This window comes from Taudactylus pleione, unplaced genomic scaffold (genome assembly GCF_031769625.1).
Source record: "Taudactylus pleione unplaced genomic scaffold, aTauple2 ptg000050l, whole genome shotgun sequence".
NCBI lineage: Eukaryota > Metazoa > Chordata > Amphibia > Anura > Myobatrachidae > Taudactylus > Taudactylus pleione.
In genome coordinates this window covers 1130722-1144415 of record NW_028284452.1, presented here as the reverse complement: position 1 = coordinate 1144415, position 13694 = coordinate 1130722, and the positions used below count along the sequence as shown (strand labels likewise).

At 39.3% G+C, this 13694-nt stretch overlaps 16 non-coding genes across 16 annotated transcripts; all 16 read right to left on the bottom strand.

Moving 5' to 3' along the window:
- Nucleotides 1-211: 211 nt before the first annotated feature.
- On the bottom strand, nt 212-284 carry TRNAV-AAC (transfer RNA valine (anticodon AAC)). The gene has a single exon. It is a non-coding gene; the product is annotated as a tRNA-Val (tRNA).
- A 345-nt stretch (nt 285-629) lies between these two features.
- On the bottom strand, nt 630-702 carry TRNAV-CAC (transfer RNA valine (anticodon CAC)). The gene has a single exon. It is a non-coding gene; the product is annotated as a tRNA-Val (tRNA).
- Nucleotides 703-2148: 1446 nt separating this feature from the next.
- On the bottom strand, nt 2149-2221 carry TRNAV-CAC (transfer RNA valine (anticodon CAC)). The gene has a single exon. It is a non-coding gene; the product is annotated as a tRNA-Val (tRNA).
- Nucleotides 2222-2827: 606 nt separating this feature from the next.
- On the bottom strand, nt 2828-2900 carry TRNAV-AAC (transfer RNA valine (anticodon AAC)). Its single transcript has one exon. It is a non-coding gene; the product is annotated as a tRNA-Val (tRNA).
- Nucleotides 2901-3386: 486 nt separating this feature from the next.
- TRNAV-AAC (transfer RNA valine (anticodon AAC)) lies at nt 3387-3459 on the bottom strand. Its single transcript has one exon. It is a non-coding gene; the product is annotated as a tRNA-Val (tRNA).
- A 2294-nt stretch (nt 3460-5753) lies between these two features.
- TRNAV-CAC (transfer RNA valine (anticodon CAC)) lies at nt 5754-5826 on the bottom strand. Its single transcript has one exon. It is a non-coding gene; the product is annotated as a tRNA-Val (tRNA).
- An 804-nt stretch (nt 5827-6630) lies between these two features.
- TRNAV-CAC (transfer RNA valine (anticodon CAC)) lies at nt 6631-6703 on the bottom strand. The gene has a single exon. It is a non-coding gene; the product is annotated as a tRNA-Val (tRNA).
- Nucleotides 6704-7202: 499 nt separating this feature from the next.
- On the bottom strand, nt 7203-7275 carry TRNAV-CAC (transfer RNA valine (anticodon CAC)). Its single transcript has one exon. It is a non-coding gene; the product is annotated as a tRNA-Val (tRNA).
- Nucleotides 7276-8334: 1059 nt separating this feature from the next.
- Nucleotides 8335-8407, bottom strand: TRNAV-CAC (transfer RNA valine (anticodon CAC)). Its single transcript has one exon. It is a non-coding gene; the product is annotated as a tRNA-Val (tRNA).
- Nucleotides 8408-9166: 759 nt separating this feature from the next.
- TRNAV-AAC (transfer RNA valine (anticodon AAC)) lies at nt 9167-9239 on the bottom strand. The gene has a single exon. It is a non-coding gene; the product is annotated as a tRNA-Val (tRNA).
- Nucleotides 9240-10445: 1206 nt separating this feature from the next.
- Nucleotides 10446-10518, bottom strand: TRNAV-AAC (transfer RNA valine (anticodon AAC)). Its single transcript has one exon. It is a non-coding gene; the product is annotated as a tRNA-Val (tRNA).
- Nucleotides 10519-10863: 345 nt separating this feature from the next.
- Nucleotides 10864-10936, bottom strand: TRNAV-CAC (transfer RNA valine (anticodon CAC)). The gene has a single exon. It is a non-coding gene; the product is annotated as a tRNA-Val (tRNA).
- Nucleotides 10937-11888: 952 nt separating this feature from the next.
- TRNAV-CAC (transfer RNA valine (anticodon CAC)) lies at nt 11889-11961 on the bottom strand. The gene has a single exon. It is a non-coding gene; the product is annotated as a tRNA-Val (tRNA).
- A 270-nt stretch (nt 11962-12231) lies between these two features.
- Nucleotides 12232-12304, bottom strand: TRNAV-AAC (transfer RNA valine (anticodon AAC)). The gene has a single exon. It is a non-coding gene; the product is annotated as a tRNA-Val (tRNA).
- A 345-nt stretch (nt 12305-12649) lies between these two features.
- On the bottom strand, nt 12650-12722 carry TRNAV-CAC (transfer RNA valine (anticodon CAC)). Its single transcript has one exon. It is a non-coding gene; the product is annotated as a tRNA-Val (tRNA).
- Nucleotides 12723-13475: 753 nt separating this feature from the next.
- TRNAV-AAC (transfer RNA valine (anticodon AAC)) lies at nt 13476-13548 on the bottom strand. The gene has a single exon. It is a non-coding gene; the product is annotated as a tRNA-Val (tRNA).
- Nucleotides 13549-13694: the final 146 nt, after the last annotated feature.

The window sequence follows — 13694 nt, the reverse complement described above, 5'->3', positions numbered from 1 at the left end:
TATAATCATAAAGTAAAAGTATGTTTCTGCCTACTTTCAAACTAAGGACCTTTCGCATATGAGATGAATATGATAACCACTACACTACAAAAACTGCCTCTTGGAGAACTGAAAATAATTAAACTCGGAAGGGCAATTTGCATATGGGCTTTCAAAAATATTTTTTCTGCTAATAGTAACAGAAAAATCCTAAAATCATAAATAAATAAAAAGTTTCTGCCCAGTTTCAAACTGGGGACCTTCCGCGTGTTAGGCAAACGTGATAACCACTACACTACAGAAACTGTCTCTGCGTGGATGGAAAAGTATTGAAAGTAAAAGTATGTTTCTGCCCACTTTCAAACTGGGGACCTTTCGCGTGTGAGGCTAACGTGATAACCACTACACTACAGAAACTGCCTCTGCGGGGACAGAAAAGTATTGAACATGGAAGACCCATAGTAAAAGAATCCTCATAAACTCATAAAGTAAAAGTATGTTTTTGCCCACTTTCAAACTGGGGACCTTTCGCGTGTTAGGCAAATGTGATAACCACTACACTACAGAAACTGCCTCTGTGGGGACGGAAAAGTATTGCACCTGGAAGAGCCATAGTAACAGAATACTATTAAAATCAAAACGTAAAAGTATGTTTCTGCCCAGTTTCGAACTGGGGACTTTTCGCGTGTGAGGCGAACGTGATAACCACTACACTACAGAAACTGCCTCTGCGGGGATGGAAAAGTATTGAACCTGGAAAACCCATAGTAACAGCATCCTCATAAAATCATAAAGTAAAAGTATGTTTCTGCCGACTTTCAAACTGGGGACCTTTCGTGTCTGAGGCAAACGTGATAACCACTACACTACAGAAACTGTCTCTGCGTGGACGGAAAAGTATTGAAAGTAAAATTATGTTTCTGCCCACTTTTAAACTGGGGACCTTTCGCGTGTGAGGCTAACGTGATAACCACTACACTACAGAAACTGCCTCTGCGGGGACAGAAAAGTATTGAACATGGAAGACCCATAGTAAAAGAATCCTCATAAACTCATAAAGTAAAAGTATGTTTTTGCCCACTTTCAAACTGGGGACCTTTCGCGTGTTAGGCGAATGTGATAACCACTACACTACAGAAACTGCCTCTGTGGGGACGGAAAAGTATTGCACCTGGAAGAGCCATAGTAACAGAATACTCTTAAAATCATAACGTAAAAGTAAGTTTCTGCCCAGTTTCGAACTGGGGACTTCTCGCGTGTGAGGTGAACGTGATAACCACTACACTACAGAAACTGCCTCTGCGGGGATGGAAAAGTATTGAACCTGGAATACCCATAGTAACAGTATCCTCATAAAATCATAAAGTAAAAGTATGTTTCTGCCCACTTTCAAACTGGGGACTTTTCTTGTCTGAGGCGAATGTGATAACCACTACACTACAGAAACTGTCTTTGTGGGTACGGAAAAGTATTGAACCTGGAAGAGCCATAGTAACAGAATACTCTTAAAATCATAACGTAAAAGTATGTTTCTGCCCAGTTTTGAACTGGGGACCTTTCGCAGGTGAGGCGAACGTGATAACCACTACACTACAGAAATTGCCACTGCAAAAACGGAAAAGTATTGCACCTGGAAGAGCCATAGTAACAGAATTAAAATCATAACGTAAAAGAATGTTTCTGCCCAGTTTCGAACAGGGGACCTTTCGCGTGAAGGCGAACGTGATAACCACTACACTACAGAAACTGATTCTGCGAAGACGGAAAAGTATTGAACCTGGAAGACCCATAGTAACAGAATCCTCATAAAATCATAAAGTAAAAGTATGTTTCAGCCTACTTTCAAACTGAGGACCTTTCGCATATGAGATGAATGTGATAACCACTACACTACAAAAACTGCCTCTTGGGGAACGGAAAAGAATTAAACTTGGAAGTGCAATTTGCATATGGGCTTTCAAAAATATTTTTTCTGCTACTAGTAACAGAAAAATCCTAAAATCCTAAATAAAAAAAATGTTTCTGCCCAGTTTCGAACTGGGGACTTTTCGCAGTTAGGCAAATGTGATAACCACTACACTACAGAAACTGCCTCTGTGGGTACGGAAAAGTATTGAACCTGGAAGAGCCATAGTAACAGAATACTCTTAAAATCATAACGTAAAAGTATGTTTCTGCCCAGTTTCGAACTGGGGACCTTTCGCGTGTGAGGCGAACGTGATAACCACTACACTACAGAAACTGCCTCAGCAGGGAAGGAAAAATATTGAACCAGGAAGACCCATAGTAACAGAATCCTCAAAAAATCATAAAGTAAAAGTATGTTTCTGCCCACTTTCAAACAGAGGACCTTTCGCATATGAGATGAACGTGATAACCACTACACTACAGAAACAGCCTCTTGTGGAGTGGCAAAGTATTGAACCTGGAAAAGCCATAGTAACAGAATACTCTTAAAATCATAATGTAAAAGTATGTTTCTGCCCCACTTTCAAACTGAGGATCTTTCGCATATGAGATGAACATGATAACCACTACACTACAGAAACTGCTTCTTGGGGAATGGAAAAGAATTAAACCTGGAAGTGCAATTTGCATATGGGTTTTCAAAAATATTTTCTCTGCTAATAGTAAGAGAAAAATCCTAAATAAAAATAAATTTTCTGCCCAGTTTCAAACTGGGAACTTTTTGAGTGTTAGGCGAACGTGATAACCACTACACTACAGAAACTGCATCTGTGGGGATGGAAAAGAATTAAACTTGGAAGTGAAATTTGCATATGGGCTTTCAAAAATATTTTTTCTGCTACTAGTATCAGAAAAATCCTAAAATCATAAATAATAAAAATGTTTCTGTCCAGTTTCGAACTGGGGACCTTTCGCGTGTTAGGCAAATGTGATAACCACTACACTACAGAAACTGCATCTTTGGAGGTGGAAAAGTATTGAACCTGGAAGATCCATAGTAACAGAATCCTCATAAAATCATAAAGTAAAAGTATGTTTTTGCCCACTTTCAAACTGGGGACCTTTTGTGTGTTAGACGAATGTGATAACCACTACACTACAGAAGCTGCCTCTGTGGGGACGGAAAGTATTGAACCTGGAAGAGCCATAGTAACAGAATACTCTTAAAATCATAACGTAAAAGTATTTTTCTGCCCAGTTTCGAACTGGGGACCTTTTGCGTGTGAGGCAAACGTGACAACCACTACACTACAGAAACTACCTCTGCGAGAATGGAAAAGTATTGCACCTGGAAGAGCCATAGTAACAGAATACTCTTAAAATCATAAAGTAAAAGTATGTTTCTGCCCACTTTCAAACTGAGGACCTTTCGCATATGAGATGAATGTGATAACCACTACACAGTAACAGAAAAATCCTAAAATCATAAGTAAAAAAAAAGTTTCTGCCCAGCTTCAAACTGGGGACCTTTCGCGTGTTAGGCGAACGTGATAACCACTACACTACAGAGACTGCCTCTGTGGGGACAGAAAAGTATTGAAAGTAAAAGTATGTTTCTGCCAACTTTCAAACTGGTGACCTTTCGCGTGTTAGGCTATCGTGATAACAACTACACTACAGAAACTGCCTCTGTGGGGACGGAAAAGTATTGAACCTGGAAGAGCCATAGTAACAGAATACTAATAAAATCATAAAGTAAAAGTATGTTTCTGCCTACTTTCAAACTGAGGACCTTTCGCATATGAGATGAATGTGATAACCACTACACTACAAAAACTGCCTCTTGGGGAACAGAAAAGAATTAAACTTGGAAGTGCAATTTGCATATTGGCTTCCAAAATTATTTTTTCTACTAATAGTAACAGAAAAATACTGAATAAAAAATAAATTTCTGCCCAGTTTCAAACAGGGGACCTTTCGCGTGTTAGGCGAACGTGATAACCACTACACTACAGAAACAGCCTCTCGTGGAGTGGCAAAGTATTGAACCTGGAAGAGCCATAGTAACAGAATACTAATAAAATCATAAAGTAAAAGTATGTTTCTGCCTACTTTCAAACTGAGGATCTTTCGCATATGAGATGAACGTGATAACCACTACACTACAGAAACTGCCTCTTGGGGAATGGAAAAGAATTAAACCTGGAAGTGCAATTTGCATATGGGCTTTCAAAAATATTTTTTCTGCTAATACTAACAGAAAAATCCGAAATAAAAAGAAATTTTCTGCCCAGTTTCAAACTGGGAGCTTTTTGCGTGTTAGGCGAACTTGATAACCACTACACTACAGAAACTGCGTCTGTGCCAACGGAAAAGTATTGAACCTGGAAGAGCCATAGTAACAGAAAACTAATAAAATCATAAAGTAAAAGTATGTTTCTGCCTACTTTCAAACTAATTACCTTTCGCATATGAGATGAATATGATAACCACTACACTACAAAAACTGCCTCTTGGAGAACTGAAAATAATTAAACTCGGAAGGGCAATTTGCATATGGGCTTTCAAAAATATTTTTTCTGCTAATAGTAACAGAAAAATCCTAAAATCATAAATAAAAAAAAAGTTTCTGCCCAGTTTCAAAGTGGGGACCTTTCGCGTGTTAGGCGATCGTGATAACCACTACACTACAGAAACTGCCTCTTGGGGAACGGAAAAGAATTAAACTTGGAAGTGCAATTTGCATATTGGCTTCCAAAATTATTTTTTCTACTAATAGTAACAGAAAAATCCTGAATAAAAAATAAATTTCTGCCCAGTTTCAAACAGGGGACCTTTCGCGTGTTATGCGAACGTGATAACCACTACACTACAGAAACAGCCTCTTGTGGAGCAGCAAAGTATTGAACCTGGAAGAGCCATAGTAACAGAATACTCTTAAAATCAAAATGTAAAATTATGTTTCAGCCCCACTTTCAAACTGAGGATCTTTCGCTTATGAGATGAACGTGATAACCACTACACTACAGAAACTGCCTCTTGGGGAATGGAAAAGAATTAAACCTGGAAGTGCAATTTGCATATGGGCTTTCAAAAATATTTTTTCTGCTAATAGTAACAGAAAAATCCTATATAAAAAGAAATTTTCTGCCCAGTTTCAAACTGGGAGCTTTTTGCGAGTTAGGCAAACGTGATAACCACTACACTACAGAAACTGTCTCTGCGTGGACGGAAAAGTATTGAAAGTAAAATTATGTTTCTGCCCACTTTCAAACTGGGGACCTTTCGCGTGTGAGGCTAACGTGATAACCACTACACTACAGAAACTGCCTCTGCGGGGACAGAAAAGTATTGAACATGGAAGACCCATAGTAAAAGAATCCTCATAAACTCATAAAGTAAAAGTATGTTTTTGCCCACTTTCAAACTGGGGACCTTTCGCGTGTTAGGCGAATGTGATAACCACTACACTACAGAAACTGCCTCTGTGGGGACGGAAAAGTATTGCACCTGGAAGAGCCATAGTAACAGAATACTCTTAAAATCATAACGTAAAAGTAAGTTTCTGCCCAGTTTCGAACTGGGGACTTCTCGCGTGTGAGGTGAACGTGATAACCACTACACTACAGAAACTGCCTCTGCGGGGATGGAAAAGTATTGAACCTGGAATACCCATAGTAACAGTATCCTCATAAAATCATAAAGTAAAAGTATGTTTCTGCCCACTTTCAAACTGGGGACCTTTCTTGTCTGAGGCGAATGTGATAACCACTACACTACAGAAACTGCCTCTGTGGGGACGGAAAAGTATTGCACCTGGAAGAGCCATAGTAACAGAATACTATTAAAATCATAACGTAAAAGTATGTTTCTGCCCAGTTTCGAACTGGGAACTTTTCGCGTGTGAGGCGAACGTGATAACCACTACACTACAGAAACTGCCTCTGCGGGGATGGAAAAGTATTGAAACTGGAAAACCCATAGTAACAGTATCCTCATAAAATCATAAAGTAAAAGTATGTTTCTGCCCACTTTCAAACTGGGGACCTTTCGTGTCTGAGGCAAACGTGATAACCACTACACTACAGAAACTGTCTTTGCGTGGACGGAAAAGTATTGAAAGTAAAATTATGTTTCTGCCCACTTTCAAACTGGGGACCTTTCGCGTGTGAGGCTAACGTGATAACCACTACACTACAGAAACTGCCTCTGCGGGGACAGAAAAGTATTGAACATGGAAGACCCATAGTAAAAGAATCCTCATAAACTCATAAAGTAAAAGTATGTTTTTGCCCACTTTCAAACTGGGGACCTTTCGCGTGTTAGGCGAATGTGATAACCACTACACTACAGAAACTGCCTCTGTGGGGACGGAAAAGTATTGCACCTGGAAGAGCCATAGTAACAGAATACTCTTAAAATCATAACGTAAAAGTAAGTTTCTGCCCAGTTTCGAACTGGGGACTTCTCGCGTGTGAGGTGAACGTGATAACCACTACACTACAGAAACTGCCTCTGCGGGGATGGAAAAGTATTGAACCTGGAATACCCATAGTAACAGTATCCTCATAAAATCATAAAGTAAAAGTATGTTTCTGCCCACTTTCAAACTGGGGACCTTTCTTGTCTGAGGCGAATGTGATAACCACTACACTACAGAAACTGCCTCTGTGGGGACGGAAAAGTATTGCACCTGGAAGAGCCATAGTAACAGAATACTATTAAAATCATAACGTAAAAGTATGTTTCTGCCCAGTTTCGAACTGGGAACTTTTCGCGTGTGAGGCGAACGTGATAACCACTACACTACAGAAACTGCCTCTGCGGGGATGGAAAAGTATTGAAACTGGAAAACCCATAGTAACAGTATCCTCATAAAATCATAAAGTAAAAGTATGTTTCTGCCCACTTTCAAACTGGGGACCTTTCGTGTCTGAGGCAAACGTGATAACCACTACACTACAGAAACTGTCTTTGCGTGGACGGAAAAGTATTGAAAGTAAAATTATGTTTCTGCCCACTTTCAAACTGGGGACCTTTCGCGTGTGAGGCTAATGTGATAACCACTACACTACAGAAACTGCCTCTGCGGGGACAGAAAAGTATTGAACATGGAAGACCCATAGTAAAAGAATCCTCATAAACTCAAAAAAGTAAAAGTATGTTTCTGCCCACTTTCAAACTGGGGACTTTTCTTGTCTGAGGCGAATGTGATAACCACTACACTACAGAAACTGTCTTTGTGGGTACGGAAAAGTATTGAACCTGGAAGAGCCATAGTAACAGAATACTCTTAAAATCATAACGTAAAAGTATGTTTCTGCCCAGTTTTGAACTGGGGACCTTTCGCGGGTGAGGCGAACGTGATAACCACTACACTACAGAAACTGCCACTGCAAAAACGGAAAAGTATTGCACCTGGAAGAGCCATAGTAACAGAATTAAAATCATAACGTAAAAGAATGTTTCTGCTCAGTTTCGAACAGGGGACCTTTCGCGTGTGAGGCAAACGTGATAACCACTACACTACAGAAACTGCTTCTTGGGGAGTGGCAAAGTATTGAACCTGGAAGAGCCATAGTAACAGAATACTCTTAAAATCATAATGTAAAAGAATGTTTCTGCCCCACTTTCAAACTGAGGATCTTTCGCATATGAGATGAACATGATAACCACTACACTACAGAAACTGCTTCTTGGGGAATGGAAAAGAATTAAACCTGGAAGTGCAATTTGCATATGGGCTTTCAAAAATATTTTCTCTGCTAATAGTAAGAGAAAAATCCTAAATAAAAATAAATTTTCTGCCCAGTTTCAAACTGGGAACTTTTTGAGTGTTAGGCGAACGTGATAACCACTACACTACAGAAACTGCGTCTGTGCCAACGGAAAAGTATTGAACCTGGAAGACCCATAGTAACAGAATCCTCATAAAATCATAAAGTAAAAGTATGTTTCTGCCTACTTTCAAACTGAGGACCTTTCGCATATGAGATGAATGTGATAACCACTACACTACAAAAACTGCCTCTTGGGGAACGGAAAAAAATTAAACTTGGAAGTGCAATTTGCATATGGGCTTTCAAAAATATTTTTTCTGCTACTAGTAACAGAAAAATCCTAAAATCCTAAATAAAAAAAATGTTTCTGCCCAGTTTCGAACTGGGGACCTTTCGCAGTTATGCAAATGTGATAACCACTACACTACAGAAACTGCCTCTGCGAGGATGGAAAAGTATTAAACCTGGACGATCCATAGTAACAGTATCCTCATAAAATCATAAAGTAAAAGTATGTTTCTGCCCACTTTCAAACAGAGGACCTTTCGCATATGAGATGAACGTGATAACCACTACACTACAGAAACTGCCTCTGTGGGTACGGAAACGTATTGAACCTGGAAGAGCCATAGTAACAGAATACTCTTAAAATCATAACGTAAAAGTATGTTTCTGCCCAGTTTCGAACTGGGGACCTTTCGCGTGTGAGGCGAACGTGATAACCACTACACTACAGAAACTGCCTCAGCAGGGAAGGAAAAATATTGAACCAGGAAGACCCATAGTAACAGAATCCTCAAAAAATCATAAGGTAAAAGTATGTTTCTGCCCACTTTCAAACAGAGGACCTTTCGCATATGAGATGAACGTGATAACCACTACACTACAAAAACAGCCTCTTGTGGAGTGGCAAAGTATTGAACCTGGAAGAGCCATAGTAACAGAATACTCTTAAAATCATAATGTAAAAGTATGTTTCTGCCCCACTTTCAAACTGAGGATCTTTCGCATATGAGATGAACATGATAACCACTACACTACAGAAACTGCTTCTTGGGGAATGGAAAAGAATTAAACCTGGAAGTGCAATTTGCATATGGGCTTTCAAAAATATTTTCTCTGCTAATAGTAAGAGAAAAATCCAAAATAAAAATAAATTTTCTGCCCAGTTTCAAACTGGGAACTTTTTGAGTGTTAGGCGAACGTGATAACCACTACACTACAGAAACTGCGTCTGTGCCAACGGAAAAGTATTGAACCTGGAAGAGCCATAGTAACAGAATACTAATAAAATCATAAAGTAAAAGTATGTTTCTGCCTACTTTCAAACTGAGGACCTTTCGCATATGAGATGAATGTGATAACCACTACACTACAAAAACTGCCTCTTGGGGAACGGAAAAGAATTAAACTTGGAAGTGAAATTTGCATATGGGCTTTCAAAAATATTTTTTCTGCTACTAGTATCAGAAAAATCCTAAAATCATAAATAATAAAAATGTTTCTGTCCAGTTTCGAACTGGGGACCTTTTGCGTGTTAGGCAAATGTGATAACCACTACACTACAGAAACTGCATCTTTGGAGGTGGAAAAGTATTGAACCTGGAAGACCCATAGTAACAGAATCCTCATAAAATCATAAAGTAAAAGTATGTTTTTGCCCACTTTCAAACTGGGGACCTTTTGTGTGTTAGGCGAATGTGATAACCACTACACTACAGAGACTGCCTCTGCGGGGACAGAAAAGTATTGAAAGTAAAAGTATGTTTCTGCCAACTTTCAAACTGGTGACCTTTCGCGTGTTAGGCTATCGTGATAACAACTACACTACAGAAACTGCCTCTGTGGGGACGGAAAAGTATTGAATCTGGAAGAGCCATAGTAACAGAATACTAATAAAATCATAAAGTAAAAGTATGTTTCTGCCTACTTTCAAACTGAGGACCTTTCGCATATGAGATGAATGTGAGAAACCACTACACTACAAAAACTGCCTCTTGGGGAACGGAAAAGAATTAAACTTGGAAGTGCAATTTGCATATTGGCTTCCAAAATTATTTTTTCTACTAATAGTAACAGAAAAATCCTGAATAAAAAATAAATTTCTGCCCAGTTTCAAACAGGGGACCTTTCGCATGTTAGGCGAACGTGATAACCACTACACTACAGAAACAGCCTCTCGTGGAGTGGCAAAGTATTGAACCTGGAAGAGCCATAGTAACAGAATACTCTTAAAATCAAAATGTAAAATTATGTTTCAGCCCCACTTTCAAACTGAGGATCTTTCGCATATGAGATGAACGTGATAACCACTACACTACAGAAACTGCCTCTTGGGGAATGGAAAAGAATTAAACCTGGAAGTGCAATTTGCATATGGGCTTTCAAAAATATTTTTTCTGCTAATACTCACAGAAAAATCCGAAAAAAAAGAAATTTTCTGCCCAGTTTCAAACTGGGAGCTTTTTGCGTGTTAGGCGAACGTGATAACCACTACACTACAGAAACTGAGTCTGTGCCAACGGAAAAGTATTGAACCTGGAAGAGCCATAGTAACAGAATACTAATATAATCATAAAGTAAAAGTATGTTTCTGCCTACTTTCAAACTAAGGACCTTTCGCATATGAGATGAATATGATAACCACTACACTACAAAAACTGCCTCTTGGAGAACTGAAAATAATTAAACTCGGAAGGGCAATTTGCATATGGGCTTTCAAAAATATTTTTTCTGCTAATAGTAACAGAAAAATCCTAAAATCATAAATAAAAAAAAAGTTTCTGCCCAGTTTCAAACTGGGGACCTTCCGCGTGTTAGGCAAACGTGATAACCACTACACTACAGAAACTGTCTCTGCGTGGATGGAAAAGTATTGAAAGTAAAAGTATGTTTCTGCCCACTTTCAAACTGGGGACCTTTCGCGTGTGAGGCTAACGTGATAACCACTACACTACAGAAACTGCATCTGCGGGGACAGAAAAGTATTGAACATGGAAGACCCAAAGTAAAAGAATCCTCATAAAATCATAAAGTAAAAGTATGTTTTTGCCCACTTTCAAACTGGGGACCTTTCGCGTGTTAGGCGAATGTGATAACCACTACACTACAGAAACTGCCTCTGTGGGGACGGAAAAGTATTGCACCTGGAAGAGCCATAGTAACAGAATACTATTAAAGTCATAACGAAAAAGTATGTTTCTGCCCAGTTTCGAACTGGGGACTTTTCGCGTGTGAGGCGAACGTGATAACCACTACACTACAGAAACTGCCTCTGCGGGGATGGAAAAGTATTGAACCTGGAAAACCCATAGTAACAGTATCCTCATAAAATCATAAAGTAAAAGTATGTTTCTGCCCACTTTCAAACTGGGGACCTTTCGTGTCTGAGGCAAACGTGATAACCACTACACTACAGAAACTGTCTCTGCGTGGACGGAAAAGTATTGAAAGTAAAATTATGTTTCTGCCCACTTTCAAACTGGGGACCTTTCGCGTGTGAGGCTAACGTGATAACCACTACACTACAGAAACTGCCTCTGCGGGGACAGAAAAGTATTGAACATGGAAGACCCATAGTAAAAGAATCCTCATAAACTCATAAAGTAAAAGTATGTTTTTGCCCACTTTCAAACTGGGGACCTTTCGCGTGTTAGGCGAATGTGATAACCACTACACTACAGAAACTGCCTCTGTGGGGACGGAAAAGTATTGCACCTGGAAGAGCCATAGTAACAGAATACTCTTAAAATCATAACGTAAAAGTAAGTTTCTGCCCAGTTTCGAACTGGGGACTTCTCGCGTGTGAGGTGAACGTGATAACCACTACACTACAGAAACTGCCTCTGCGGGGATGGAAAAGTATTGAACCTGGAATACCCATAGTAACAGTATCCTCATAAAATCATAAAGTAAAAGTATGTTTCTGCCCACTTTCAAACTGGGGACTTTTCTTGTCTGAGGCGAATGTGATAACCACTACACTACAGAAACTGTCTTTGTGGGTACGGAAAAGTATTGAACCTGGAAGAGCCATAGTAACAGAATACTCTTAAAATCATAACGTAAAAGTATGTTTCTGCACAGTTTTGAACTGGGGACCTTTCGCGGGTGAGGCGAACGTGATAACCACTACACTACAGAAACTGCCACTGCAAAAACGGAAAAGTATTGCACCTGGAAGAGCCATAGTAACAGAATTAAAATCATAACGTAAAAGAATGTTTCTGCCCAGTTTCGAACAGGGGACCTTTCGCGTGTGAGGCGAACGTGATAACCACTACACTACAGAAACTGATTCTGCAAAGATGGAAAAGTATTGAACCTGGAAGACCCATAGTAACAGAATCCTCATAAAATCATAAAGTAAAAGTATGTTTCAGCCTACTTTCAAACTGAGGACCTTTCGCATATGAGATGAACGTGATAACCACTACACTACAGAAACTGCCTCTTGGGGAATGGAAAAGAATTAAACCTGGAAGTGCAATTTGCATATGGGCTTTCAAAAATATTTTTTCTGCTAATAGTAACAGAAAAATCCTAAAATCATAAATAAAAAAAAAGTTTCTGCCCAGTTTCAAACTGGGGACCTTTCGCGTGTTAGGCGAACGTGATAACCACTACACTACAAAAACTGTCTCTGCGGGGACGGAAAAGTTTTGAAAGTAAAAGTATGTTTCTGCCCACTTTCAAACTGGGGACCTTTCGCGTGTGAGGAGAACGTGATAACCACTACACTACAGAAACTGCCTCTGCGGGGACAGAGAAGTATTGAACCTGGAAGACCCATAGTAAAAGAATCCTCATAAAATCATAAAGTAAAAGTATGTTTTTGCCCACTTTCAAACTGGGGACCTTTCGCGTGTTAGGCGAATGTGATAACCACTACACTACAGAAACTGCCTCTGTGGGGACGGAAAAGTATTGAACCTGGAAGAGCCATAGTAACAGAATACTCTTAAAATCATAACGTAAAAGTATGTTTCTGCCCAGTTTCGAACTGGGGACCTTTCACGTGTGAGGCGAACGTGATAACCACTACACTACAGCAACTGACTCTGTAAAATCGGAAAAGTATTGCACCTGGAAGAGCCATAGTAACAGAATTAAAATCATAACGTAAAAGTATGTTTCTGCCCAGTTTCGAACAGGGATCCTTTCGCGTGTGAGGCAAACGTGATAACCACTACACTACAGAAACTGCTTCTGCGAGGATGGAAAAGTATTGAACCTGGAAGACCCACAGTAACAGAATCCTCATAAAATCATGAAGTAAAAGTATGTTTCTGCCTACTTTCAAACTGAGGACCTTTCGCATATGAGATGAATGTGATAACCACTACACTACAGAAACTGCCTCTTGGGGAATGGAAAAGAATTAAACCTGGAAGTGAAATTTGCATATGGGCATTCAAAAATATTTTTTCTGCTAATAGTAACTGAAAAATCCTAAATAAAAAGAAATTTTCTGCCCAGTTTCAAACTGGGAATTTTTTGAGTGTTATGCGATTGTGATAACCACTACAATACAGAAACTGCCTCTGTGGGGATGGAAAAGTATTGAACCTGGAAGACCCATAGTAACAGAATACTAATAAAATCATAAAGTAAAAGTATGTTTCTGCCTACTTTCAAACTGAGGACCTTTCGCATATGAGATGAATGTGATAACCACTACACTACAAAAACTGCCTCTTGGGGAACGGAAAAGAGTTAAACTTGGAAGTGCAATTTGCATATGGGCTTTCAAAAATATTTTTTCTGCTACTAGTAACAGAAAAATCCTAAAATCATTAATAATAAAAATGTTTCTGCCCAGTTTCGAACTGGGGACCTTTCGCGTGTTAGGCGAATGTGATAACCACTACACTACAGAAACTGCATCTTTGGAGATGGAAAAGTATTGAACCTGGAAGACCCATAGTAACAGAATCCTCATAAAATCATAAAGTAAAAGTATGTTTTTGCCCACTTTCAAACTGGGGAACTTTTGTGTGTTAGGCAAATGTGATAACCACTACACTA